The sequence below is a fragment of the Anser brachyrhynchus genome (genome assembly GCF_964034855.1).
Source record: "Anser brachyrhynchus genome assembly, chromosome: 10".
Classification (NCBI taxonomy): Eukaryota; Metazoa; Chordata; class Aves; order Anseriformes; family Anatidae; genus Anser; species Anser brachyrhynchus.
Window position 1 is genome coordinate 15,512,195 of NC_137705.1, and position 25,627 is coordinate 15,537,821.

The 25,627-nt window shown below is 49.5% G+C and overlaps 1 long non-coding RNA gene across 3 annotated transcripts in view; it reads left to right on the forward strand.

Annotated features, from left to right (window-relative positions):
* Positions 1-25,627, forward strand: part of LOC308200387 — a 620,245-nt gene that overhangs the window by 472,358 nt on the left and 122,260 nt on the right. The window contains exon 3 of one of the 3 annotated variants that reach the window (XR_013955589.1): positions 341-6,337. The exons of 1 other annotated variant lie outside the window; for it this stretch is intronic. This is a non-coding gene — a long non-coding RNA (uncharacterized lncRNA). The remainder of the gene's footprint in view (positions 1-340; positions 6,338-25,627) is intronic. One more of the 3 variants, XR_013955590.1, reaches the window with a different exon arrangement.

Consider the following 25,627-nt stretch of genomic DNA (forward strand, 5'->3'; position numbering starts at 1 on the left):
GCACCACTGGGGATGCACTACAGTGAGTCCACAGAGTGCACTGGCACCACTGGGGATGCTCTGCAGTGAGTCCAGAGATTGCACTGGCACCACTGGGGATACAGTGCAGTGAGTGCAGAGAGTGCACTGGCACCACTGGGAATGCACTTCAGTGAGTTCAGAGAGTGCACTTGCACCACTGGGGATGGGTTTCAAGCCAACTGCATTAACCGCTCATGCTTCTTTCTTATGAGACGTTAGTAAACCAATTACATAGCCTTGTCAAGACTAAATCACAGGTAAAAATCCTGTACATCTCATGTGGCCAACCACTCCCAACTAGGATTCCAAGAACCAGGAGGTTCGGTGAAAATAGGGCTAGTGCTATTAGAGGGGTGATTATTAGGGTAAGCCCTAAGCTGTCTTTAATGGAGAAGTATGGGTGGAATGGGATTTTGTCGCAGTCTGATACGATTCCTAGTGGGTTATTTGAGCCTGATTCGTGTAGGAAGGTTAGGTGGACTAGGGTGATTCCTGCAATTAGGAAGGGCAGTAGGAAGTGGATGGCGAAGAATCGGGTTAAGGTTGGATTGTCTACTGAGAATCCTCCTCAGGCTCATTCTACTAGAGTTTGCCCAATGTACGGGATGGCTGAGAATAGGTTGGTGATTACGGTGGCCCCTCAGAATGACATTTGTCCTCATGGTAGGACATACCCTACGAAGGCAGTTGCTATTAGGGTGAGTAGGAGGATTACTCCTGTGTTTCAGGTTTCTTTGTATAGGTAGGAGCCGTAGTAGAGGCCTCGTCCGATGTGTAAGTAGATGCAGATAAAGAAGAGCGAAGCACCGTTGGCGTGGAGGTTGCGGATGAGCCATCCGTACTGGACGTCTCGGCATGTGTGAGCTACTGAGGAGAAGGCGAGTGAAGTGTCTGCGGTGTAGTGTATGGCTAGTAGCAGGCCTGTTAGGATTTGTGTGGCTAAGCAGATGGCTAGAAGGGAGCCGAAGTTTCATCAGGCAGAGATGTTGGAGGGGGCGGGTAGGTCGATTAGGGAGTTGTTGATTATTTTTAGTAGGGGATGGGATTTGCGGATGTTAGGGGCCATTAGTGAGTCTGTGTGTTATTAGGATTATTACCAGGATGGAGAGGGCGAAGGATCCTAGGTAGGCCTTAATTAGCCCTGTGTGTATTGAGGTTGCGGCTTTGCTTGCGGCTACTTGTAGTTCAGCAAGGCCCTCTGGCCCTATTTTTTTGAGTCAGGAGAGGTCGATCAAGTGTAGGGCAATGTTTTGTCCCTTTTCTAGTAGGTTTTTGGAGAAGAATCGGTGTACTAGGGGGTTGAAGTACCCTAATGCAGAGGAGAAGTTTATGAGGGGGTTTGGTTTGGGGTGAGTGAGGGTGTGTGTTATGTTCGATAGTTCTAGGGCTAGGATGATTCCTAGGATTGTTATGAGGATGGCAGCGGTTTTGGTGATAAGGGGTATGGTTATTGGGGGGGTTTTGGTTGGTGTGATGAAAGAGGTAATGATTATTCCTGCTGTAATGCTGCCTAGGGCGAGTCGGGTTAGGGGGGCGGTGATTAGTGGGTTGTTTTCGTTTATTGATACTATTGGGGGGATTCGGGTTTGTCCAGCTTGGACTAGGATGGTTATGCGGATGCTGTAGGTTGCGGTGAATGCTGTGGCTATAAGGGTTAGGAGTAGGGCTCAAGTATTTAGGTATGATGTGTTTAAGCTTTCGATGATGAGGTCTTTTGAGTAGAATCCGGCTAGGAATGGGGTTCCTATCAGCGCCAGGTTTCCGATGGTTAGGCAGGAAGTAGTGACTGGGAGTATTTTCTGTAGGCCTCCTATCTTTCGGATATCTTGTTCTCCGTTTAGGTTGTGGATGATAGACCCTGAGCATAGGAATAGTATGGCTTTAAAGAAGGCATGGGTTGAGATGTGTAGGAAGGCTAGTTGTGGGAGGTTTAGTCCGATAGTGACTATTATTAGTCCTAGTTGGCTGGATGTTGAGAAAGCAATGATTTTTTTGATGTCATTTTGGGTTAGGGCGCATGTGGCAGCGAATAGGGTTGATAGAGCACCTAGGCATAGGCAGGCAGTTAGGGCTGTCTGGTTGGTGGCTAGCAGGGGGTGCATGCGGATGAGCAGGAAGATTCCGGCTACTACTATGGTACTGGAGTGCAGTAGGGCTGATACTGGGGTGGGGCCTTCTATTGCTGCGGGCAGTCATGGGTGGAGTCCAAATTGGGCGGATTTTCCTGCGGCTGCGAGGATTAATCCTATGAGGGGGAGGATTGGGGTTTGGTGGGGGTGTACGGCTTGTTGGATCTCTCAGGTGTTGAATGTTGAAGCTAGTCATGCTATGCTCAGGATCAGTCCGATGTCTCCGATTCGGTTGTAGATTACGGCTTGTAGGGCGGCGGTGTTGGCATCTGCTCGGCCTTGTCATCAGCCGATGAGAAGGAAGGACATGATTCGTACTCCTTCCCAGCCTACGAATAGGAGGAATATGTTGTTTGCGGTTGTTAGGAGGAGTATGGCGACTAGGAATGTCAGTAGGTAGGTGAAAAATTTTGTTACGTATGGCTCTGAGGCCATGTATCATATGGCGAATTGTAGGATTGATCATGTTACAAATAGGGCGATTGGAAGAAATGTTATTGAGTATTGGTCTATTTTTAGGCTCAGGGGGATTTTAAAGTTTATAATGAATTTTCACTCCCAGTGGCAGGTGACAGATTCTACTCCCGAGTAGATGAATGCGGTTGTAGGGGCTAGGCTAATTAGGAATGCGGTTTTAACAGCGCGGGTGGTGGCTTGTGGGGTGTTTTTAAAGTTTTTAAATAGAAATGGCAGGATGATTGGGGTTAGGAGGATTGTCAGCGTGAGTAGTGTGAGGGAGTTGATTAGTAGTGTGGGGTTCACTACTTTTACTTGGATTTGCACCAAGATGGGTGGTTCCTAAGACCAGTGGATTGCTGTTATCCTTTAAAAGTAAGGGGGCTGAGGTTTTAGGCTCAGATGTAAGAGTTAGCAGCTCTTGTTGGTTAAACCCTCCCCTCGGCAGGTAAGAAGGTTTGAACTTCTATTCTTAGAATCACAGTCTAATGTTTGGTTTAAACTATACTTGCATGAGGGGATTCCGGAGATCAGTTCGGGTTTGAGGATTAGGAGGAATATTGGGATAATGTGGAGTGTTATGAGCAGGTGTTCTCGCGTGGTTGAGTTTTGCATAGATGTGATGTGGGAGGGGAATGAGCCTCGTTGGGTCATTAGTAGTATGAATAAGGTGTAGGAGGCGGTTAGTAGGGTTGCGATTCCTGTTAGGATGATCGTGAAGGCAGATCAGTTGAATAAGGTGATTATAATGGTTAGCTCTGCTATGAGGTTTGTTGTTGGGGGTAAGGCTATGTTTGTTAGATTGGCCAGCAATCATCAGGTAGCTATGAGTGGTAGGAGAGGTTGTAGGCCTCGTGTGAGTAGTAGAATTCGGCTGTGCGTACGTTCATAGTTTGTGTTGGCTAGGCAGAATAGTATGGAGGAAGTTAGTCCATGGGAAATTATTAGGATCATTGCCCCTGAGAATGATCAGTGGGTTTGGATTATTCCTGCGGCGATAACTAGGCCTATGTGGCTAACGGATGAATAAGCGATTAGTGATTTTAGGTCTGTCTGTCGTAGGCAGATTGAGCTAGTCATTAGGGCGCCTCATAGGGCCAGGGTTAGGAAGGGGTAGTGCAGGAGGTTGGACAGTGGGCCCATAAATAGAGTGACTCGTATAATTCCGTATCCTCCTAGCTTTAGTAGTAGGGCGGCGAGGAGTATTGAGCCTGCGATGGGTGCTTCTACGTGGGCTTTTGGCAGTCAGAGGTGTAGGCCGTATAGTGGGGCTTTTACTATGAATGCTATGAGCAGTGCTAGACCTGATAGTATTCCTGTCCATGAGGTGGATAGGGTTGGGTGGGTTAGTTGTAGGGTTGGCAGGTGCAGGGTGCCAATTTTCACGTATAGGTGTATGATTGTGATTAGCAGGGGTAGAGAGCTTACTGGCGTGTAGAATAGCAGGTAGATGCCAGCGCTTAGGCGTTCTGGTTGGTTCCCCCATCGGGTGATTAAGATTAGGGTGGGAATGAGGGTTGCTTCAAATGAGATGTAAAATAGTGCTAGTTCTGTGGTGGAAAAGGCTAGTAGGATGAATGGCTGGACTGCGACTAAGGTTGAGATAAAGATTCGTTTGCGTTGTAGGGGTTCTTGTTGCAGGTGGTTTTGGCTTGCTATGATTATGAGTGGGAGTAGTCAGCAGGATAGTACTAGGAGGGGGGATGAGATTTGGTCAATTCCTGTTCAGTTGGATAAAAATTTGTAGGGGTAGTAGGTTGGGATTAATCACTGTAGGCTTAGGGCAGCGATTAGGAGGCTGTATAAGGTGGTGTTAGTCCATAGAAATTTTGGTGGAGACAGCAGGGCTGTTGGAAGAAGTATGATTGTGGGTAGGATGATTTTTAGCATTGCAGGAGGTTTAGGTTGTGTAGATGGTCGGAGCCATGTGTGCGGGTGGAGGCTACTAGGATGGCCAGGCCTGTGCCCGCCTCACACGCTGAGAAGGTTAGCATGAGAATTGGTACCATGGTGAATGAGGAGACTTGGTTTTCGATGGATCATATTGATAGGCCTACGAATATCGATAATATTATGCTTTCAAGGCATAGTAGGGCGGATACTAGGTGGGTTCGGTGGAAGGCTAGTCCTAGTCCGCTGAAAATGAAGGCTGAGTAGAAGCTTAAATGTAGGGGCGACATAAGAAAGTTACAGGGTTGGCTGTAATCTGCTGGGTCGAAACCAGCTATCTTTTTGGTTAGACTAACTTTCTGTTATTCTGCTCATTCTAGGCCCCCTTGAATTCACTCGTAGGCCAGTCCGAGTGTTAGGAGAAGGAGGATCACTACAGTTCAGGTGAGGGTCATTAGGGGGGATTGGAGTTGGACGGCTCATGGCAGGGGGAGTAGGAGGGCGATTTCTAGGTCAAATAGGACGAACAGGATGGCTACTGAGGAAGAATCGGACTGAGAATGGTAATCGAGCAGATCCAAGTGGGTCGAATCCACATTCGTACGGTGAGAGTTTCTCTGAGTCGGGGTTTATTTGGGCGAGTCAGAAGTTTAATGCGGTTAGGGCGGCGCTTAGGATTGATGATAGGGCGAATATGAACATGAGTGCGTTCATTGCTCTCCTCTGGGTTTATACCAGATTCTAGAGATTGGAAGTCAATTGTAATTAATATACTAGAAGAGCAAGATCCTCATCAGTAGATGGTTATGTAGAGGAATAGTCAGATGACGTCTACGAAGTGTCAGTATCAGGCTGCTGCCTCGAATCCGAAGTGGTGGTCTGATGTAAAGTGGAACTTGATCAGTCGGAAGAGGCAGACGGTCAGGAAGGAGGATCCGATGATTACGTGGAGTCCGTGGAATCCAGTGGCAACGAAGAAGGTAGATCCGTAGACGCTATCGGCGATTGAGAATGGGGCTTCGTGGTATTCTATTGCTTGTAGGGCTGTGAAGTAGAATCCCAGGAGGATCGTTAGGGTTAGGGCGTGGATGGCGTGTTTTCGGTTTCCTTCTGTGATGCTGTGATGGGCTCACGTTACGGTAACGCCTGAGGCTAGTAGGATGGCTGTGTTTAGTAGGGGGACTTCTATCGGGTTGAGTGGTTTAATTCCTGTTGGGGGTCATTGGCCTCCTAGTTCTGGGGTTGGGGCCAGGCTCGAGTGGAAGAACGCTCAGAAGAACCCTAAGAAGAAGAATGCTTCGGATGTGATGAAAAGGATTATGCCGTATCGTAGGCCTTTTTGGACTGTGGGAGTGTGATGGCCTTGGAAGGTGCTTTCTCGTACAATGTCTCGTCATCATTGGAGTATTACTAGGAGTATTGAGATGAGGCCTAGGGTTAGTAGTATGGATGAGTTGTAGTGGAATCACATGATTAATCCTGAGGTTGTGAGTAGGGCGGCGGCTGCCCCGAAGATTGGTCAAGGGCTTGGGTCAACTATGTGGTATGAGTGTGCTTGGTGTGCCATTAGATGTTTTCTTGTAAGTATAGGCTTAGAAGGAGCACGAAGACGTAGGCCTGGATTATGGCTACTGCTACTTCTAGGATGGTTAGGAGTAGTAGGATGATTATTGTTAGGATGGATACTGCAGGAAGGGTGGGTATTAATGCAATGGAGGCTGTAGAGATGAGTTGGATGAGTAAGTGTCCTGCTGTAAGGTTGGCTGTAAGGCGGACTCCGAGGGCTAGGGGGCGGATTAGTAGGCTGGTTGTTTCGATCAGGATTAGTGCGGGGATTAGGGGTGTAGGGGTACCTTCGGGTAATAGGTGGGCTAAAGAGGCTGATGGTTGGTTTCGTAGGCCTGTTAGTAGTGTGGCGAGCCATAGTGGGAAGGCTAGGGCTATGTTCATAGATAGTTGGGTGGTTGGGGTGAATGTATATGGAAGGAGGCCTAGAAGGTTGATTGTAAGAAGTATGATTATTAGGGATGTAAATATTATGGCTCATTTGTGGCCATTTTTGTTGAGTGGGACTATTAGTTGTTTTGTGATTAGGTGAAGGAGTCATGTTTGGATAGTAGAAAGGCGGTTGTTGATTCATCGGTTGTTTGGGGACGGGAATAGTAGGGCTGGGAAGAGTAGGGATAGTAGGATTAAGGGGATGCCGAATAGACTGGGGCTGGAAAATTGGTCAAAGAAGCTTAGGTTCATGGTCAGGATCATGGTGTGGGTTTGGTAGTGAGGGAGGTCTTATTTGATGGGGGGTTGGTTGTGGTGAAGGCTAGTAGTTTTGGTTGGATGAGGAGTGCTAGGGTTAATCAGGTTATAATTATGATTGAAAATCATGGTGCGGGGTTAAGCTGTGGCATATCATTAAGGAGGGGGAAGTCCCTCTTTGGCTAGCTTAAAAGGCTAGTGCTGTTGCATAGCTTCTTAATGATTAGGATGATGATAGAAGGGACGATCAGGCCTCGAAATGTGGGAGTGGGGTTGATTCTACTACAATGGGTATGTAGCTGTGATTAGCCCCGCAAATTTCTGAGCATTGTCCGTAAAAAATCCCAGGCCGGGTGGTAATGAATGAAGTTTGGTTTAGTCGGCCTGGGATTGCGTCTGTTTTAACTCCGAGCGTTGGGACTGCTCAGGAGTGGAGTACGTCTCCTGCAGTAATGATCACGCGGATGGGGGATTCTATTGGGATAACTACGCGGTGGTCAACTTCTAGCAGTCGGAAGTGGCCGTTGGGTAAGTCTGGGGTGGGCACTATGTAGGAGTCGAATGATAGGTCTTTGAAGTCTGTGTATTCGTAGCTTCAGTATCATTGGTGGCCGATGGCTTTTAGGGTGAGGTCTGGTTCATCGATTTTGTCCATTATGTAGAGGATTTGTAGGGATGGGAGGGCGAGGAGTACCAGGACGAGAGCAGGTAGGATTGTCCAGATCAGCTCTACTTCTTGGGCGTCTACAGCATTGGACGAGAGTTTTTCTGTTAGTATGTGGGCTAAAAGGTAGAGAACTAGGCTGCAGATAGCTAGGGCAACGATTAGGGCGTGGTCGTGGAATTCAACGAGTTCTTCTATGATGGGTGATGAGGCGTCTTGGAATCCTAGTTGGGAGTGGTTGGCCACATGAGATGTACAGGATTTTTACCTGTGATTTAGTCTTGACAAGGCTATGTAATTGGTTTACTAACGTCTCATAAGAAAGAAGCATGAGCGGTTAATGCAGTTGGCTTGAAACCAGCATGTGAGGGTTCGATTCCTTCCTTTCTTGTACTTGGACGAAGGCCGGTTCCTCGAAAGTATGGTATGGGGGAGGGCAGCCGTGGATTCATTCAACGTTTGTGGTAGTTAGTTCTGGTTGTAGGACTTTTCGTTTGGCCGAAAAGGCTTCTCAGATGATGAATATTAGTATGATTACGGCTACTATTGAGATTAGGGAGCCGATGGAGGAAATGGTGTTTCATAGTGTGTAGGCGTCGGGATAGTCCGAGTATCGTCGGGGTATTCCTGCTAGGCCTAGGAAGTGCTGGGGGAAGAACGTTAGGTTTACTCCTGTAAATATTACCCCGAAGTGGGCTTTTGCTCATGTTTGGTGTAGGGTAAACCCAGTGAGTAGTGGGAATCAGTGAGTAAATCCTGCTAGAATGGCAAAGACGGCGCCTATGGATAGGACGTAGTGGAAGTGGGCAACTACGTAGTACGTGTCGTGCAGGGCGATGTCTAGGGAAGAGTTTGCAAGAACGATTCCTGTTAATCCTCCGATGGTAAATAGGAAGATAAATCCTAGAGCTCATAGTATTGGGGGGGTCTCATTTGATTGTTCCTCCGTGCAGGGTGGCTAGTCAGCTAAATACTTTGATTCCGGTAGGGATGGCAATGATTATAGTGGCTGATGTAAAGTAGGCTCGGGTATCAACGTCTATTCCTACTGTAAACATGTGGTGAGCTCAGACGATGAATCCTAGGAAGCCGATGGATAGTATGGCTCAGACTATTCCCATGTAGCCGAAGGGCTCCTTTTTGCCTGAGTAGTACGTGACTACGTGTGAGATGATTCCAAACCCCGGTAGGATCAGAATATAGACTTCTGGGTGTCCGAAGAATCAGAATAGGTGTTGGTACAGGATTGGGTCTCCTCCTCCAGCGGGGTCGAAGAATGTGGTGTTTAGGTTTCGATCAGTTAGTAATATTGTAATACCGGCGGCGAGTACGGGGAGTGATAGAAGGAGTAGGATGGCGGTAATTAGTACGGATCAGACAAATAGTGGGGTTTGGTATTGTGAGAGTGCGGGGGGTTTTATGTTGATGGCTGTGGTGATAAAGTTGATGGCCCCAAGGATGGAGGAGATACCGGCTAAGTGGAGTGAGAAGATAGCCAGGTCTACTGAAGCTCCGGCGTGGGCAAGGTTACCTGCTAGGGGAGGGTAGACAGTTCAGCCTGTGCCGGCGCCAGCTTCTACAGTGGATGAGGCTAGTAGGAGGAGGAATGATGGGGGGAGGAGTCAAAAGCTTATGTTGTTTATTCGCGGGAATGCTATGTCGGGGGCACCGACTATGAGGGGGACTAATCAGTTGCCGAATCCTCCGATCATGATGGGTATGACTATAAAGAAGCTTATTACAAAGGCGTGAGCGGTAACGATTACATTTTAAATTTGGTCGTCGCCTAGGAGAGTTCCTGGTTGTCCTAGTTCTGCGCGGATTAATAGGCTGAGTGCGGTGCCGACTATTCCTGCTCATGCCCCGAAGATGAGGTACAGGGTGCCAATATCCTTATGGTTAGTGGAAAATAGTCATCGGTTGATGAAGGTGACGGGTAAGATGGCTGAGTGTTGAAGCGTTAGGCTGTAGTCCTTTTTACAGAGGTTTAATTCCTCTTCTTATCGGCTCTGTAGTGAAATTCATGTTGAGTTGCAAGCTCATCGATGCGCACTAGGGTGCGTCAGGGTCTTTGTAGGCAGAAGCCAATTGGTTTAGGCATTTAGCTGTTAACTAGAGTTTTGTGGGATCGAAGCCCATCTGTCTAGGGAGGCTTTAGCTTAATTAAAGCGTCTGACTTGCATTCAGAAGATACAGGTTAATATTCTGTAAGTCTTAATGTGCAGAAACTAAGAGGGTTTAACTCTTATTTAAGGCTTTGAAGGCCTTCGGTTTGGGGTGTTATCCTAAGTTTCTAGACAATGGCATGTATTATTGGGGACAGGGGAAGTAAGAGGATTGATAGTGAGGCAAGGACCGCAGTAGGTGTGCTTGGGGCTTTGCTAGTGTATCATTGTTTTATGTGGTTAGAGGAGTTGGGGGGAAGGGTAATTGTTGAGTGGTATGCGAGGCGTAGGTAGAAGAAGAGGCTGAGCAGTGATAGCATGGCAATTGCCATGGCTGCTGGTGTTATTTCCTGTTTAGTTAGTTCTTGGATGATAAGTCACTTTGGTATAAAGCCTGTTAATGGGGGGAGGCCTGCTAGGGATAAAAGTACTAGTATTAGGGTGGCGTTTAGCACTGGGGTTTTTGTTCATGAGGTTGTGATCATGGATAGGTTAAGGGCTTTGATTTTGTTAAGGGCTAGGAATACGGCTGATGTTATGATTGTGTATAGGTAGAAGGTAAGTAAGGCCAATTTGGGGCTGTAAACTAGGATGATGGCGATTCAGCCTAAGTGGGAGATGGACGAGAAGGCTAGGATTTTGCGTGTTTGTGTTTGGTTCAGTCCTATTCAGCCTCCTAGTGCTGTTGAGGCTAGGGCCATGGCGGTGAGTAGAGCTGGGTCGAGGGATTTGGATGTTAGTAGGAGCAGGGTTAGTGGGGGGAATTTTATGAGGGTCGAGAGTAGCAGGGCTGTTATTAGTGGCGATCCTTGTAGTACTTCTGGGAATCAGAAGTGAAATGGCACTAGGCCCAGTTTAATAGCGATTGCTGCTGTCTGTAGTAGACAGGAGGTTGGGTGGTTTATTTGTGTGATGTCTCATTGGCCGGTGACTCAGGCATTGGTTATGCTAGAGAATAGGACCAGGGCGGAAGCAGCTGCTTGGGTTAGGAAGTATTTCGTTGCAGCTTCTACTGCTCGTGGGTGGTGGGATTTGGCAATTAGGGGAATGATGGCTAGTGTGTTGATCTCCAGTCCTGTCCAGGCCAGAACTCAGTGGTTGCTGGAAATTGTGATTGTGGTGCCCAAGATGAGGCTGAAGGTTATGATTGGGGTCGCGTAAGGGTTCATTAGTAGAGGAGGGGGTTAAACCATCATTTTCGGGGTATGGGCCCGATAGCTTGATTAGCTGACTCTACTAGAAAATAATATAAGGGAAGTATGGAGAATTTTGATTTCTCTTGTGTGGGTTCAATTCCTACTTTTCTAAGGTCAACAGGAAATGAGAGGGCTGTTATACCTCTATGTTCACTTTATCATAGTGACCCTTTGTAGTTCAGGCACATTTCCTTATGTAAGGAGGTAGGCCTGCATAGCAGATAGGTATGCTGATGTGTCAGAGGCACAGAGCTAGTGTGAGGGGTAGGAAGTTTTTTCATAGTAGGTGCATTAGTTAGTCATATCGGAATCGTGGGTATGAAGCTCGGACCCATAAGAAACCAGAAGATAGTAGGAGGACTTTTGTGGCTAGGATGACGGGGAATAGTTCTGTGGGTGGCCCTAGGGCGCTTGGGTTTAGGAATATGATGGCTGTAAGTGTATTTATTAGCATAATGTTCGCATATTCAGCTAGGAAGAATAAGGCGAAGGGTCCTGCGGCGTATTCAACGTTAAACCCTGAGACTAGCTCAGATTCACCCTCTGTGAGGTCAAAAGGAGCTCGGTTTGTCTCTGCTAGGGTGGATACGTATCATATTATTGCTAGGGGTCATGAGGAGAAAATGAAGTATAGAGGCTCCTGTGCGACGGCAAAGGAGCTGAGTGTGTAGCTTCCGCTTAGTATGATTATTGATAGCAGGATTATGGCCAGTGTCACTTCGTATGAAATGGTCTGTGCTACTGCCCGTAGGGCTCCGATTAGTGCGTATTTTGAGTTCGAGGCTCAGCCTGATCATAGGACTGAGTAGACGGCTAGGCTTGACATGGCTATTAGGAAGAGAACTCCGAGGTTTAGATCTGCTAGGGGAAATGGGAGTGGTAGTGGTGCTCAAGTGGTGAGGGCTAGGACAAGGGCTAGTATTGGTATCAGAATGAATAGAAGTGGGGAAGAGGTAGAGGGTCGGATGGGCTCTTTGGTAAATAGTTTCAGTCCGTCCGCAAATGGTTGAAGTAGGCCAAAAGGCCCGACAACGTTAGGGCCTTTGCGGGATTGTATGTAGCTTAGGATTTTCCGTTCTACTAGGGTTAGGAAGGCTACGGCAATCAGGATTGGGATGATGTATAGGAGGGATATAATGAGGCAGCTTAGTGTTGTTATTTGAATCATGGGTGAAGCTAGGGAGAGGATTTGAACCTCTGGGGAAAGGGCTTAAGCCTTCTGCACTTGCCGGGCTCTGCCACTCTAGCTGGTCCTTTTCTAGGATTGAAAGTGGTGGGGGAAGGCCCTCTTCACGGTTTAGTTGGTTTCACTGCTTAGAGGGGGGGGGCGTGCTTGTGGTATTGGCCCCACTTTCCCGGTCCTTTCGTACTGGGGAGAGTGTGTCATAGATAGAAACCGACCTGGATTGCTCCGGTCTGAACTCAGATCACGTAGGACTGTTAATCGTTGAACAAACGAACCCTTAATAGCGGCTGCACCATTAGGATGTCCTGATCCAACATCGAGGTCGTAAACCCCCCTGTCGATATGGGCTCTTGAGGGGGATTGCGCTGTTATCCCTGGGGTAGCTTGGTCCATTAATCAATTATATTGGGTCTGGTCACTGTTAGCACTTTGAGGGGTAGCTCTAGGTAAAGAGGTATGGTCTTGTTTTTGGAGGATTTGTTCTCCTCCAAGGTCGCCCCAACCGAAAAATATCGACCAGGCTCTGCGATGGTAGTGGCCCCAGTGGGGTTGATTGAGGATTCGCGGTGGTCGTTGATTTTTAAGTTCCACAGGGTCTTCTCGTCTTATGTTCACATCCCCGCTTTTGCACGGGGAGATCAATTTCACTGATTATCTGTGAGAGACAGTTAAGACCTCGTTTAGCCATTCATACAAGTCTCGATTTATGGGACAATTGATTGCGCTACCTTTGCACGGTTAGGATACCGCGGCCGTTAAACCTAAGTCACCGGGCAGGCATCACCTTCAATACTTGTTTAATTTGCTGAAGGCTATGTTTTTGGTAAACAGTCGGGCCTTATTAATTTGCCGAGTTCCTTTCACAGATTTTAATCGCTCTTATAGGCGCTCCTGAGTCGGGTTAACAGGGTTAGTTAATACGTGGTCTTGTAGGGGTTTTTGTATCTGTCTAGGTCTGTTAATAATGTTTCTATGTAAGCTTGCGCCGTTAGAGGGGTGTGGCCCTGAGTTACTTATTTTAGCATTAATTCTCCTATATTCATAGGTTGACCTGTTTGTGATAAGGGAATCATCTTATTTTGGTATTTTTAGGTGGTGGAGCTTTGACGCACTCTTTTTTGATGGCTGCTTTAGGGCCCACGGTAGGATCAGTAGTAAGAATTATCCGCTAGTCGAGGTTGTGTCCTTTTTTAATGGAGCTGTCCCTCCATTAAATAGCTCTTAATCATCTCATTAGGGTTCAGGATGTCCGGTAGGGAGGATTAAGGGGGAACTTAGATTCGTTTCACAGGTAACCAGCTATCACCCAGCTCGGTTGGCTTTTCACCTCTACTGACAAGTCATCCCACTCTTTTGCAACAGAGACGGGTTCGCTCTCTTTAACTGCTTGAAAGTAGCTCGCTTGGGTTTCAGGGGGGCAAACTTTAGTTCACTTTGCTTGGTTGTTCTCGCTAAACCATGATGCAAAAGGTACAAGGGTTGATCTTTGCTGTCTGTCGCTTTGATTGTTTCACTGCTATTTCATCTTTCCCTTACGGTACTGGGGTCTCTATCGCGTCTAAGTGTCTTTTCTATCGCCTATACTAAGACTGTAAAATGCTTTAGTTTAATTAGTTTAGTAAATTCTTTAGTTTTGGTGTACTATTTGTGTGGTTGAGCTAGAGGGGGGGCTTCAAGACGATCCGGTCTAGTAGATATCTTTCAGGTGTAAGCTGAACTGGAGGGGAGGTGTAAGCTGGACTGACTGCACTGCATCCCCAGTGGTGCCAGTGCACTCTCTGGACTCACTGCACTGCATCCCCACTGGTGCCAGTGTACTCTCTGGACTCACTGCACTGCATCCCCAGTGGTGCCAGTGCACTCACTGGACTCACTGGACACATCCCCAGTGGTGCCAGTGCACTCTCTGGACTCACTGCACTGCATCCCCAGTGGTGCCAGTGCACTCTCTGGACTCACTGCAGTGCATCCCCAGTGGTGCCAGTGCACTCTCTGGACTCACTGCAGTGCATCCCCAGTGGTGCCAGTGCACTCTCTGGACTCACTGCAATGCATCCCCAGTGGTGCCAGTGCACTCTCTGGACTCACTGCACTGCATCCCCAGTGGTGCCAGTGCACTCACTGGATTCACTGCACTGTATCCCCAGTGGTGCCAGTGCACTCTCTGGACTCACTGTGTTAGTGTTGGGGAGAATCGAATGGATGTTCTATTAATGTTTCTCAGGTGATGGATCATACGGTATAATTAAATATTATTAAATGTACTTACATTATCAAGTAATCTATGTATACTGGAAACCTAGGGAGTACATTGAACATTTAAAGGAATCGTTGAAGGGGAACCCTGGGAGGGAACAGGTACAACCTGACCTTGGATAAGGGCCTGGAGATGATGAAATGAGTTGAAGCAGAACCAAGGAGCGGAGGGAGCATGCGTCGAGTGAGAAAGGTGAAAGAGTTTAGCGGAGAGGAAGACTCCTTACTTCATCTGGACGACCACCTGGACGACCACCAGAGTGCGCCACGCATGTGCAAAGGGGAGGGGAGCTTATTAGAATGAAAAGCGAGGCTGATGTTGCAACCTGTAATGAATATGTATACCTGACGCAATATTGTATGTATAAATAACGGCTGGGAAGTAACGGGACTTGAAGCCAGATTTGGGCACCTGCCCCGGCTTCCAGCGCTGAATAAAGCACCTTCATATAATCACTTGGTGGTTATGTGGTTGCTACGCTAACATTTTGGCGACCCAGATGGGACAGCGTGGGCACTGCTGAGGCGGATCGTGTCTCGGTTTCGCTCCAGCCGGCACCGAGGGATTCTCGGGGAGCAGTCGACCACGACCGACCTCCGCTGCTCACGACGTACCACTGGAGTGGTAAGCAAAGGTGCTTTCAACTTTGGGTATTCGGTACCGATTTGGTTGGGAAAGCCTGCCGGTCAGACGCGGCGAAAGCCACGCTCGGTTGGGCAGGGAGCTCCCGGGGTAAGCCTAGGCGCCGTCCGTTAGACAGAGCGAAAGCTCTGCAGGTTCGGCATTGGTAATTGTATTGGTTTGTGCTGAAGGGTCAGCACCTGGTATTATTGGTATGTAGAAAGCGTGCTGCTGCTGCTCCGGCAGCTTTTTGCGAAAGCACGCTGCTGCTCCGGCAGCTTTTGGGAAAGCACACTGCTGCTCCGGCAGCTTCTGGAAAGTGTGCTGTTGCTGCTCCGGCAGCTTTCGGGAGAGTGTGTTGTTGCTCCGGCAGCTTTCGGGAGAGTGTGTTGCTGCAGCTTTCGGGAGAGTGTGTTGTTGCTCCAGCAGCTTTCGGGAGAGTGTGTTGCTGCAGCTTTCGGGAGAGTGTGTTGCTGTTCCGGCAGCTTTCGGGAGAGTGTGTTGCTGCTCCGGCAGCTTTCGGGAGAGTGTGTTGTTGCTCCAGCAGCTTTCGGGAGAGTGTGTTGCTGCAGCTTTCGGGAGAGTGTGTTGCTGCTCCGGCAGCTTTCGGGAGAGTGTGTTGCTGCAGCTTTCGGGAGAGTGTGTTGTTGCTCCAGCAGCTTTCGGGAGAGTGTGTTGCTGCAGCTTTCGGGAGAGTGTGTTGCTGCTCCGGCAGCTTTCGGGAGAGTGTGTTGCTGCAGCTTTCGGGAGAGTGTGTTGTTGCTCCAGCAGCTTTCGGGAGAGTGTGTTGCTGCAGCTTTCGGGAGAGTGTGTTGCTGCTCCGGCAGCTTTCGGGAGAGTGTGTTGCTGCTCCGGCAGCTTTCGGAAGAGTGTGTTGCTGCTCCGGCAGCTTTCGGGAGAGTGTGTTGCTGCAGCTTTCGGGAGAGTGTGTTGCTGCTCCGGCAGCTTTCGGGAGAGTGTGTTGCTGCTCCGGCAGCTTTCGGGAGAGTGTGTTGCTGCTCCGGCAGCTTTCGGGAGAGTGTGTTGCTGCTCCGGCAGCTTTCGGGAGAGTGTGTTGCTGCTCCGGCAGCTTTTGGGTCCGTATCATAAGCTCAAAATGAAAAAGATTAAAGAAATTCTGGGAAAAGATGTACCTATCCCGCGGACATCCCCGCTGGGGTGTTTGCTAGCACACTGGAAAGAGGGAGGTTTTGGTCAAGAAATGCGGAAAGGAAAGCTGATTGATTATTGTAATATTTGGTGGCCACAGTATAAACTAGAGGACCAAGAAACTTGGCCTGAGAATGGAACATTGCAATATAATACAATTTTACAATAATGCTATTTTGTAAGTGGGAAGGAAAATATGATGAACTGCCGTATGTGGAATTATTCTTTTATTTGCGCCGAAAGCCTGAATGGCAGCATGCTTGTGGAATAATGGTGCTTGAAGTTTAAACTGAGGAACGTTGTTGTGCATGTACTAAGGAGGGACGCTGTATACAGCATCAGGCAATAGAGAATAATAAGTATTATGGGAAATAATATAATATAATAATATAATAATGTATATAATAATATAATAATGTATATAATAATATAATAATATAATATAATAATATAATAATGGAAATATTGATCTGGAAGTTGCGCCGTCGGCTCCGCCGGAAGAGCCAGGACAGGGAGGGAAAAGAGAAAAGGAAGATAGCAGTAGTGATGGAGAATCCCCGATTTTAGTCTCCCCGTGTCACATAGGACCCGGCAACAGCGAAGGGCAGGAGAAACTATAAACGAACAGGGAGGGAAAATAATCGCTCTCCTCAGGCAAGGAGTGGGGACAGAAGGACCGGTATATGTCAAGGTGCCTTTTTCAGCTGGGGACTTAATGATATGGAAACAAGCAGCCGGCACCTACAGGGAAAACCCAGATAAAGTAGCCAGGGTAATGAAAATGATAATTAAAACCCAAAATCCCGATTGGGATGATCTCCAGGTGATCCTGGATACTTTGATGGACTCGACAGAAAAAGACATGGTATTGCGGGCAGCCAGAGAGAGAGCCCGAGAAGATATATGAAATGGATTAGTGCTTGGAAATCTAGATCAAAACTTCCCCACTGAGGATCCCCAATGGGATTATAACACAGGGGATGGAATAAGGAGGCTGAAGAGATATCAAGATTGGGTACAAATCGGGGTACAGAATGCCATGCCCCGGACCATAAATTGGTCAAAATTGTATAATGTCAGGCAAGAAAAAGCGGAATCACCTTCCGCCTTTTTAGAGAGATTGAAAGAAACTGCTAAGAAATATACAGATTTAGACGTAGAGACTGAGCAAGCTAAAGCTCAATTAGCACTCATTTTCTTGGGACAAGCCCAAGAGGATATTAGGAAGAAATTGCAAAAGTTAGAAGGTGCAGATTTGAGAAATTTGGATAGGCTGTTGGAAATAGCCTGGAAAATCAAAACTAGCCCAGCCAGTAAAAATTGAACTTAAGGAAGGGGCCCGACCGGTACGGATTAAACAGTACCCGTTGAAGCTAGAAGCTAGGCTAGGGATAGTAAAGATTATAGATAAATTTCTTAGCTACCACATTCTGGAGGAATGCAAATCTGAATATAATACCCCAATTTTCCCAGTAAAGAAACCTAATGGGGAATACAGGCTAGTGCAGGACCTTAGGGCAATAAACGAAATAACAAAAGATATTCACCCAGTGGTGGCTAATCCTTATACATTGTTAACATCTGTAAAAGAGAAATATAAGTGGTTTACGGTAATTGATTTAAAAGACGCCTTCTTCTGCATACCCATTGACAAGGAAAGTAGAAAGCTTTTTGCTTTTGAATGGGAAAATCCACGGAACGGACGAAAGATGCAACTAACCTGGACAAGGTTGCCTCAAGGATTCAAGAATAGCCCGACCCTCTTCGGCAGTCAACTAGCTAAAGAAATAGAAGACTGGATTAACCAAGAACAGATTCAGGTACCAAAGGACCGATACTTGCTGCTACAATATGCGGACGATATATTAATAGCTACCGAAGGAGAGTCAGAATGTATTCAGGTAACTATTGATATTTTGAATCAATTGGGACTAAATGGGTACAAGGTTTCTAAACAAAAGGCACAAATCGCGTGCACAACAGTAATTTATTTGGGATGTGAAATTTCTCAAGGACAAAGAAAATTGGGAGTTAACCGAATACAAGCTACTTGTGAAATCCCCGAGCCGCGAAATCTGCACGAACTACGGGCTTTCCTAGGTATGGCCGGGTGGTGTAGACTGTGGGTAATGGACTATGGACTCATAGCAAAGCCCCTCTATGAAACCCAAAAGGCCTGTACATTTACCTGGGGAAAGCCACAACAAGAGGCCTTTAAGAAATTAAAAAAAGCCCTGATAAAGGCGCCTGCCTTGGGCTTGCCGGACTCATCAAAGGACTTTCAGCTGTTTGTGCATGAGAGACAACGATTGGCATTAGGAGTACTGACCCAGCGACTCGGGAGCTGGAAAAGACCTGTGGGGTATTTTTCTAAACAATTGGATGCGGTAAGCGCCGGATGGCCCTCGTGTTTAAGGGCCGTGGCAGCCACAGTCCTTTTAATACAGGCAAAAGGGGGGCCATTGGCTATCGCCCAGCCAAATGAATCTTAAGAACTACTAACCTATTGAACCCAGCAGTGTTTCTAGGAACAACTGCGGAGGAAGGAGACCTCAGTCATGATTGCGTGGAGATCATCGAACATACCTATGCCAGCAGAACAGACTTAAAAGATCAGCCTCTGGAGAGACCAGATTGGGAACTTTTCACAGATGGAAGCAGCTTCGTGGAAAATGGGACTCGTTATGCAGGATACGCAGTAACTACATCAAAGGTAGTGATCGAGGCAAATTCCCTACCTCCGGGGACTTCAGCCCAACGAGCAGAAATAGTCGCCCTGACGCGGGCCCTGGAACTAAGCGAGGGTAAGAATGTGAATATTTGGACAGATTCAAAATATGCATTCGGGGTAGTCCACGTACATGGGGCATTATGGAAAGAAAGGGGAATGCTATCCTCACAAGGGACTAATATAAAATATCAGGAAGAAATATTGAAATTAATAACAGCTGTACAGAAACCCCAACAGGTGGCCATAATGCATTGTAAAGCCCATCAAGGAGGGGCGTCAGAGATTGCAGAAGGTAACAGACTGGCAGATTTGACGGCCCGGAAGGTTGCGCGTGAAGTATGGAAAGCAATGGCTCTAATTCCATCGAAGGTAGGCCTCTCTTGTTTTAAATTACCTAAAAACCCAAAGTATTCAGCAGAAGATGAGAGACTTGCAAATTTGATGAAGGCCCAGAAGAATCCTGACGGCTGGTATGTGACTGCGACAGGACAACTTATAGTGCCTCCTATAGTAATGCGAGAAATCTTACAAATAAAACATAATGAATGTCACTGGGGTGCAGAAGCAATGGTGACCTATTTGAAACGAGGTGTCATCTCGGTACACATGTTAACAATGGCAAAGTCAGTAATGTCAAAATGTGAGCTTTGCTTAAAGAATAACCCGGTAGCAAGGAAACATGCTGAGATGGGGAGAACTAGAGCTGGAATAGAGCCTGGAGATTACTGGCAAATAGATTTCGTGGAACTGCCTAAAGCAAGAGGTTATAAATACCTATTGGTAGGGGTTGATACTTTTTCAGGATGGCCAGAGGCCCTTCCCTGTCGAACCAACCAAGCTAAAGAAACGGTAAAATGGTTACTACGGGAAATAGTCCCTAGATTTGGTGTACCATTGGGTATTTCTTCAGACAGGGGACCACATTTCATTGCCAATGTGGTTAAGGAGGTTAGTAGGTTACTAGGAATTACCTGGAACTTACATACCCCATGGAGGCCTCAATCTAGTGGTCAAGTAGAGAGGATGAACCAAACTTTAAAAGGACAATTACGCAAAATCTGTCAGGAGGCTAAGATACAGTGGCCACAGGCCTTACCGATAGCTTTGCTAAGAATTAGAATAAAGCCAGCCAAGAAGTGGGATGTCAGTAAGTCCCTATGAAATCATGTATGGAAAACCTTATGAGTCTCCTGAACCGAACCCGAATATGCATGTTACCGGTAAACAGGATGTATATAATTATGTTTTAATAGTAATGAAAATACTTGCTCTTGGTATGAGTGAAGTATTTTCAAAGGGGGGAAATGTTAGTGTTGGGGAGAATCGAATGGATGTTCTATTAATGTTTCTCAGGTGATGGATCATACGGTATAATTAAATATTATTAAATGTACTTACATTATCAAGTAATCTATGTATACTGGAAACCTAGGGAGTACATTGAACATTTAAAGGAATCGTTGAAGGGGAACCCTGGGAGGGAACAGGTACAACCTGACCTTGGATAAGGGCCTGGAGATGATGAAATGAGTTGAAGCAGAACCAAGGAGCGGAGGGAGCATGCGTCGAGTGAGAAAGGTGAAAGAGTTTAGCGGAGAGGAAGACTCCTTACTTCATCTGGACGACCACCTGGACGACCACCAGAGTGCGCCACGCATGTGCAAAGGGGAGGGGAGCTAATTAGAATGAAAAGCGAGGCTGATGTTGCAACCTGTAATGAATATGTATACCTGACGCAATATTGTATGTATAAATAACGGCTGGGAAGTAACGGGACTTGAAGCCAGATTTGGGCACCTGCCCCGGCTTCCAGCGCTGAATAAAGCACCTTCATATAATCACTTGGTGGTTATGTGGTTGCTACGCTAACAACTGCACTGCATCCCCAGTGGTGCAAGTGCACTCTCTCGAGTCACTGCACTACATCCCCAGTGGTGCCAGTGCACTCACTGGACTCACTGTACTGCATCATCTGTGGTGCCAGTGCACTCTCTGGACTCACTGCAATGCATCCCCAGTGGTGCCAGTGCACTCTCTGGACTCACTGCAATGCATCCCCAGTGGTGCCAGTGCACTCTCTGGACTCACTGCAATGCATCCCCAGTGGTGCCAGTGCACTCTCTAGACTCACTGCACTGTATCCCCAGTGGTGCCAGTGCACTCACTGGATTCACTGCAGTGCATCCCCAGTGGTGCCAGTGCACTCTCTGGACTCACTGCACTGCATCCCCAGTGGTGCCAGTGCACTCTGTGGACTCACTGCACTGCATCCCCAGTGGTGACAGTGCACTCTCTGGACTCACTGCAGTGCATCCCCAGTGGTGACAGTGCACTCTCAGGACTCACTGCAGTGCATCCCCAGTGGTGCCAGTGCACTCTCTGGACTCACTGCACTGCATCCCCAGTGGTGCCAGTGCACTCTCTGGAGTAACTGCAGTGCATCCCCACTGGTGCCAAAGCACTCTCTGGACTCCCGGCACCGCATCCCCAGTGGTGCCAGTGCACTCTCTGGACTCACTGCACTGCATCCCCAGTGGTGCCAGTGCACTCTCTGGAGTCACTGAAGTGCATCCCCAGTGGTGCCAGTGCACTCTCTGGACTCACTGCAGTGCATCCCCAGTGGTGCCAGTGCACTCTCTGGACTCACTGAAGTGCATCCCCAGTGGTGCCAGTGCACTCTCTGGACTCACTGAAGTGCATTCTCAGTGGTGCCAGTGCACTCTCTGGACTCACTGCAGTGCATCCCCAGTGGTGCCAGTACACTCACTGGACTCACTGCACTGCATCCCCAGTGGTGCCAGTGCACTCTCTGGACTCACTGCACTGCATCACCAGTGGTGCCTCTGCACTCTCTGGACTCACTGCACTGCTTCCCCAGTGGTGCCAGTGCACTCACTGGACTCACTGAAGTGCATCCCCAGTGGTGCCAGTGCACTCTCTGGGCTCACTGCAGTGCATCCCCAGTGGTGCCAGTGCACTCTCTGGACTCACTGCACTGCATCCCCAGTGGTGCCTGTGCGCTCTCTGGAGTCACAGCACTGCATCCCCAGTGGTGCCAGTGCAATCTCTGGACTCACTGCACTGCATCCCCAGTGGTGCCAGTGCACTCTCTGGACTCACTGCACTGCATCCCCAGTGGTGCCAGTGCAGTCTCTGGACTCACTGCACTGCATCCCCAGTGGTGCCAGTGCACTCTCTGGACTCACTGCACTGCATCCCCAGTGGTGCCAGTGCACTCTCTGGACTCACTGCACTGCATCCCCAGTGCTGCCAGTGCACTCTCTGGACTCACTGCACTGCATCCCCAGTGGTGCCACTGCACTCTCTGGACTCACTGCACTGCTTCCCCAGTGGTGCCAGTGCACTCTCTGGACTCACTGCACTGCATCCCCAGTGGTGCCAGTGCACTCACTGGACTCACTGCAGTGCATCCCCACTGGTGCCAGTGCACTCTCTGGACTCACTGCAGTGCATCCTCCAGTAGTGCCAGTGCACTCTCTGGACTCACTGCACTGCATCCCCAGTGGTTCCAGCGCACTCTCTGGACTCACTGCACTGCATCCCCAGTGGTGCTAGTGCACTCTGTGGACTCACAGCAGTGCATCCCCAGTGGTGCCAGTGCACTCTCTGGACTCACTGTACTGCACCCCCAGTGGTGCCAGTGCACTCACTGGACTGACTGCACTGCATCCCCAGTGGTGCCAGTGCACTCTCTGGACTCACTGCACAGCATCCCCACTGGTGCCAGTGTACTCTCTGGACTCACTGCACTGCATCCCCAGTGGTGCCAGTGCACTCAATGGACTCACTGGACACATCCCCAGTGGTGCCAGTGCACTCTCTGGACTCACTGCAGTGCATCCCCAGTGGTGCCAGTGCACTCTCTGGACTCACTGCACTGCATCCCCACTGGTGCCAGTGTACTCTCTGGACTCACTGCAGTGCATCCCCAGTGGTGCTAGTGCACTCTCTGGACTCACTGCACTGCATCCCCAGTGGTGTCAGTGCACTCTCTGGACTCACTGAAGTGCATCCCCAGTTGTGCCAGTGCACTCTCTGGACTCACTGCACTGCATCCCCAGTGGTGCCAGTGCACTCTCTGGAGTCACTGAAGTGCATCCCCAGTGGTGCCAGTGCAATCTCTGGACTCACTGAAGTGCATCCCCAGTGGTGCCAGTGCACTCTCTGGACTCACTGCAGTGCATCCCCAGTGGTGCCAGTGCACTCTCTGGACTCACTGCACTGCATCCCCAGTGGTGCCAGTGCTCTCTCTGGAGTCACAGCACTGCATCCCCAGTGGTGCCAGTGCAATCTCTGGACTCACTGCACTGCATCCCCAGTGGTGCCAGTGCACTCTCTGGACTCACTGCACTGCATCCCCGGTGGTGCCAGTGCAGTCTCTGGAGTAACTGCACTGCATCCCCACTGGTGCCAAAGCACTCTCTGGACTCACTGCACTGCATCCCCAGTGGTGCCAGTGCACTCTCTGGACTCACTGCACTGCATGCCCAGTGGTGCCAGTGCACTCTCTGGACTCACTGTACTGCATACCCACTGGTGCCAGTGCACTCTGTGGACTCACTGTACTGCATCCCCAGTGGTGACAGTGCACTCTCTGGACTCACTGCAGTGCATCCCCAGTGGTGCCAGTGCACTCTCTGGACTCACTGCAGTGCATCCCCAGTGGTGCCAGTGCACTCTCTGGACTCACTGCACTGCATCCCCACTGGTGCCAGTGCACTCTCTGGACTCACTGCAGGGCATCCCCAGTGGTGCCAGTGCACTGTCTGGACTCACTGCAGTGCATCCCCTGTGGTGCCAGTGCACTCTCTGGACTCACTGTACTGCACCCCCAGTGGTGCCAGTGCACTCACTGGACTGACTGCACTGCATCCCCAGTGATGCCAGTGCACTCTCTGAACTCGCTGCACTGCATCCCCACTGGTGCCAGTGTACTCTCTGGACTCAATGCACTGCATCCCCAGTGGTGCCAGTGCACTCACTGGACTCACTGGACACATCTCCAGTGGTGCCAGTGCACTCTCTGGACTCACTGCAGTGCATCCCCAGTGGTGCCAGTGCACTCTCTGGACTCACTGCACTGCATCCCCAGTGGTGCCAGTGTACTCCCTGGACTCACTGCAGTGCATCCCCAGTGGTGCCAGTGCACTCTCTGGAGTCACTGCACTGCATCCCCAGTGGTGCCAGTGCACTCTCTGGACTCAATGCACTGCATCCCCAGTGGTGCCAGTGCACTCTCTGGACTCACTGCACTGCATCCCCAGTGGTGCCAGTGCACTCTCTGGACTCACTGCACTACATCCCCAGTGGTGCCAGTGCACTCACTGGACTCACTGTACTGCATCATCTGTGGAGCCAGTGCACTCTCTGGACTCACTGCAATGCATCCCCAGTGGTGCCAGTGCACTCTCTGGACTCACTGCACTGCATCCCCAGTGGTGCCAGTGCACTCTCTGGACTCACTGCACTGTATCCCCAGTGGTGCCAGTGCACTCTCTGGACTCACTGCACTGCATCCCCAGTGGTGCCAGTGCACTCTGTGGACTCACCGCACTGCATCCCCAGTGGTGACAGTGCACTCTCTGGACTCACCGCAGTGCATCCCCAGTGGTGACAGTGCACTCTCTGGACTCACTGCAGTGCATCCCCAGTGGTGCCAGTGCACTCTCTGGAGTAACTGCACTGCATCCCCAGTGGTGCCAGTGCAGTCTCTGGAGTAACTGCAGTGCATCCCCACTGGTGCCAAAGCACTCTCTGGACTCACTGCACTGCATCCCCAGTGGTGCCACTGCACTCTCTGGAGTCACAGCACTGCATCCCCAGTGGTGCCAGTGCACTCTCTGGACTCACTGAAGTGCATCCCCAGTGGTGCCAGTGCACTCTCTGGACTCACTGAAGTGCATTCTCAGTGGTGCCAGTGCACTCTCTGGACTCACTGCAGTGCATCCCCAGTGGTGCCAGTTCACTCACTGGACTCACTGCACTGCATCCCCAGTGGTGCCAGTGCACTCTCTGGACTCACTAAACTGCATCACCAGTGGTGCCTCTGCACTCTCTGGACTCACTGCACTGCTTCCCCAGTGGTGCCAGTGCACTCACTGGACTCACTGCAGTGCATCCCCACTGGTGCCAGTGCACTCTCTGGGCTCACTGCAGTGCATCCCCAGTGGTGCCAGTGCACTCTCTGGACTCACTGCACTGCATCCCCAGTGGTGCCTGTGCGCTCTCTGGAGTCACAGCACTGCATCCCCAGTGGTGCCAATGCAATCTCTGGACTCACTGCACTGCATCCCCAGTGGTGCCAGTGCACTCTCTGGACTCACTGAAGTGCATTCTCACTGGTGCCAGTGCACTCTCTGGACTCACTGCACTGCATCCCCAGTGGTGCCAGTGCACTCTCTGGACTCACTGAACTGCATCACCAGTGGTGCCAGTGCAGTCTCTGGACTCACTGCACTGCATCCCCAATGCTGCCAGTGCACTCTCTGGACTCACTGCACTGCATCCCTAGTGGTGCCACTGCACTCTCTGGACACACTGCACTGCTTCCCCAGTGGTGCCAGTGCACTCTCTGGACTCACTGCACTGCATCCCCAGTGGTGCCAGTGCACTCACTGGACTCACTGCAGTGCATCCCCACTGGTGCCAGTGCACTCTCTGGACTCACTGCACTGCATCCCCAGTGGTGCCAGCGCACTCTCTGGACTCACTGCACTGCATCCCCAGTGGTGCTAGTGCACTCTGTTGACTCACTGCAGTGCATCCCCAGTGGTGCCAGTGCACTCTCTGGACTCACTGAAGTGCATTCTCAGTGGTGCCAGTGCACTCTCTGGACTCACTTCAGTGCATCCCCAGTGGTGCCAGTACACTCTCTGGACTCACTGC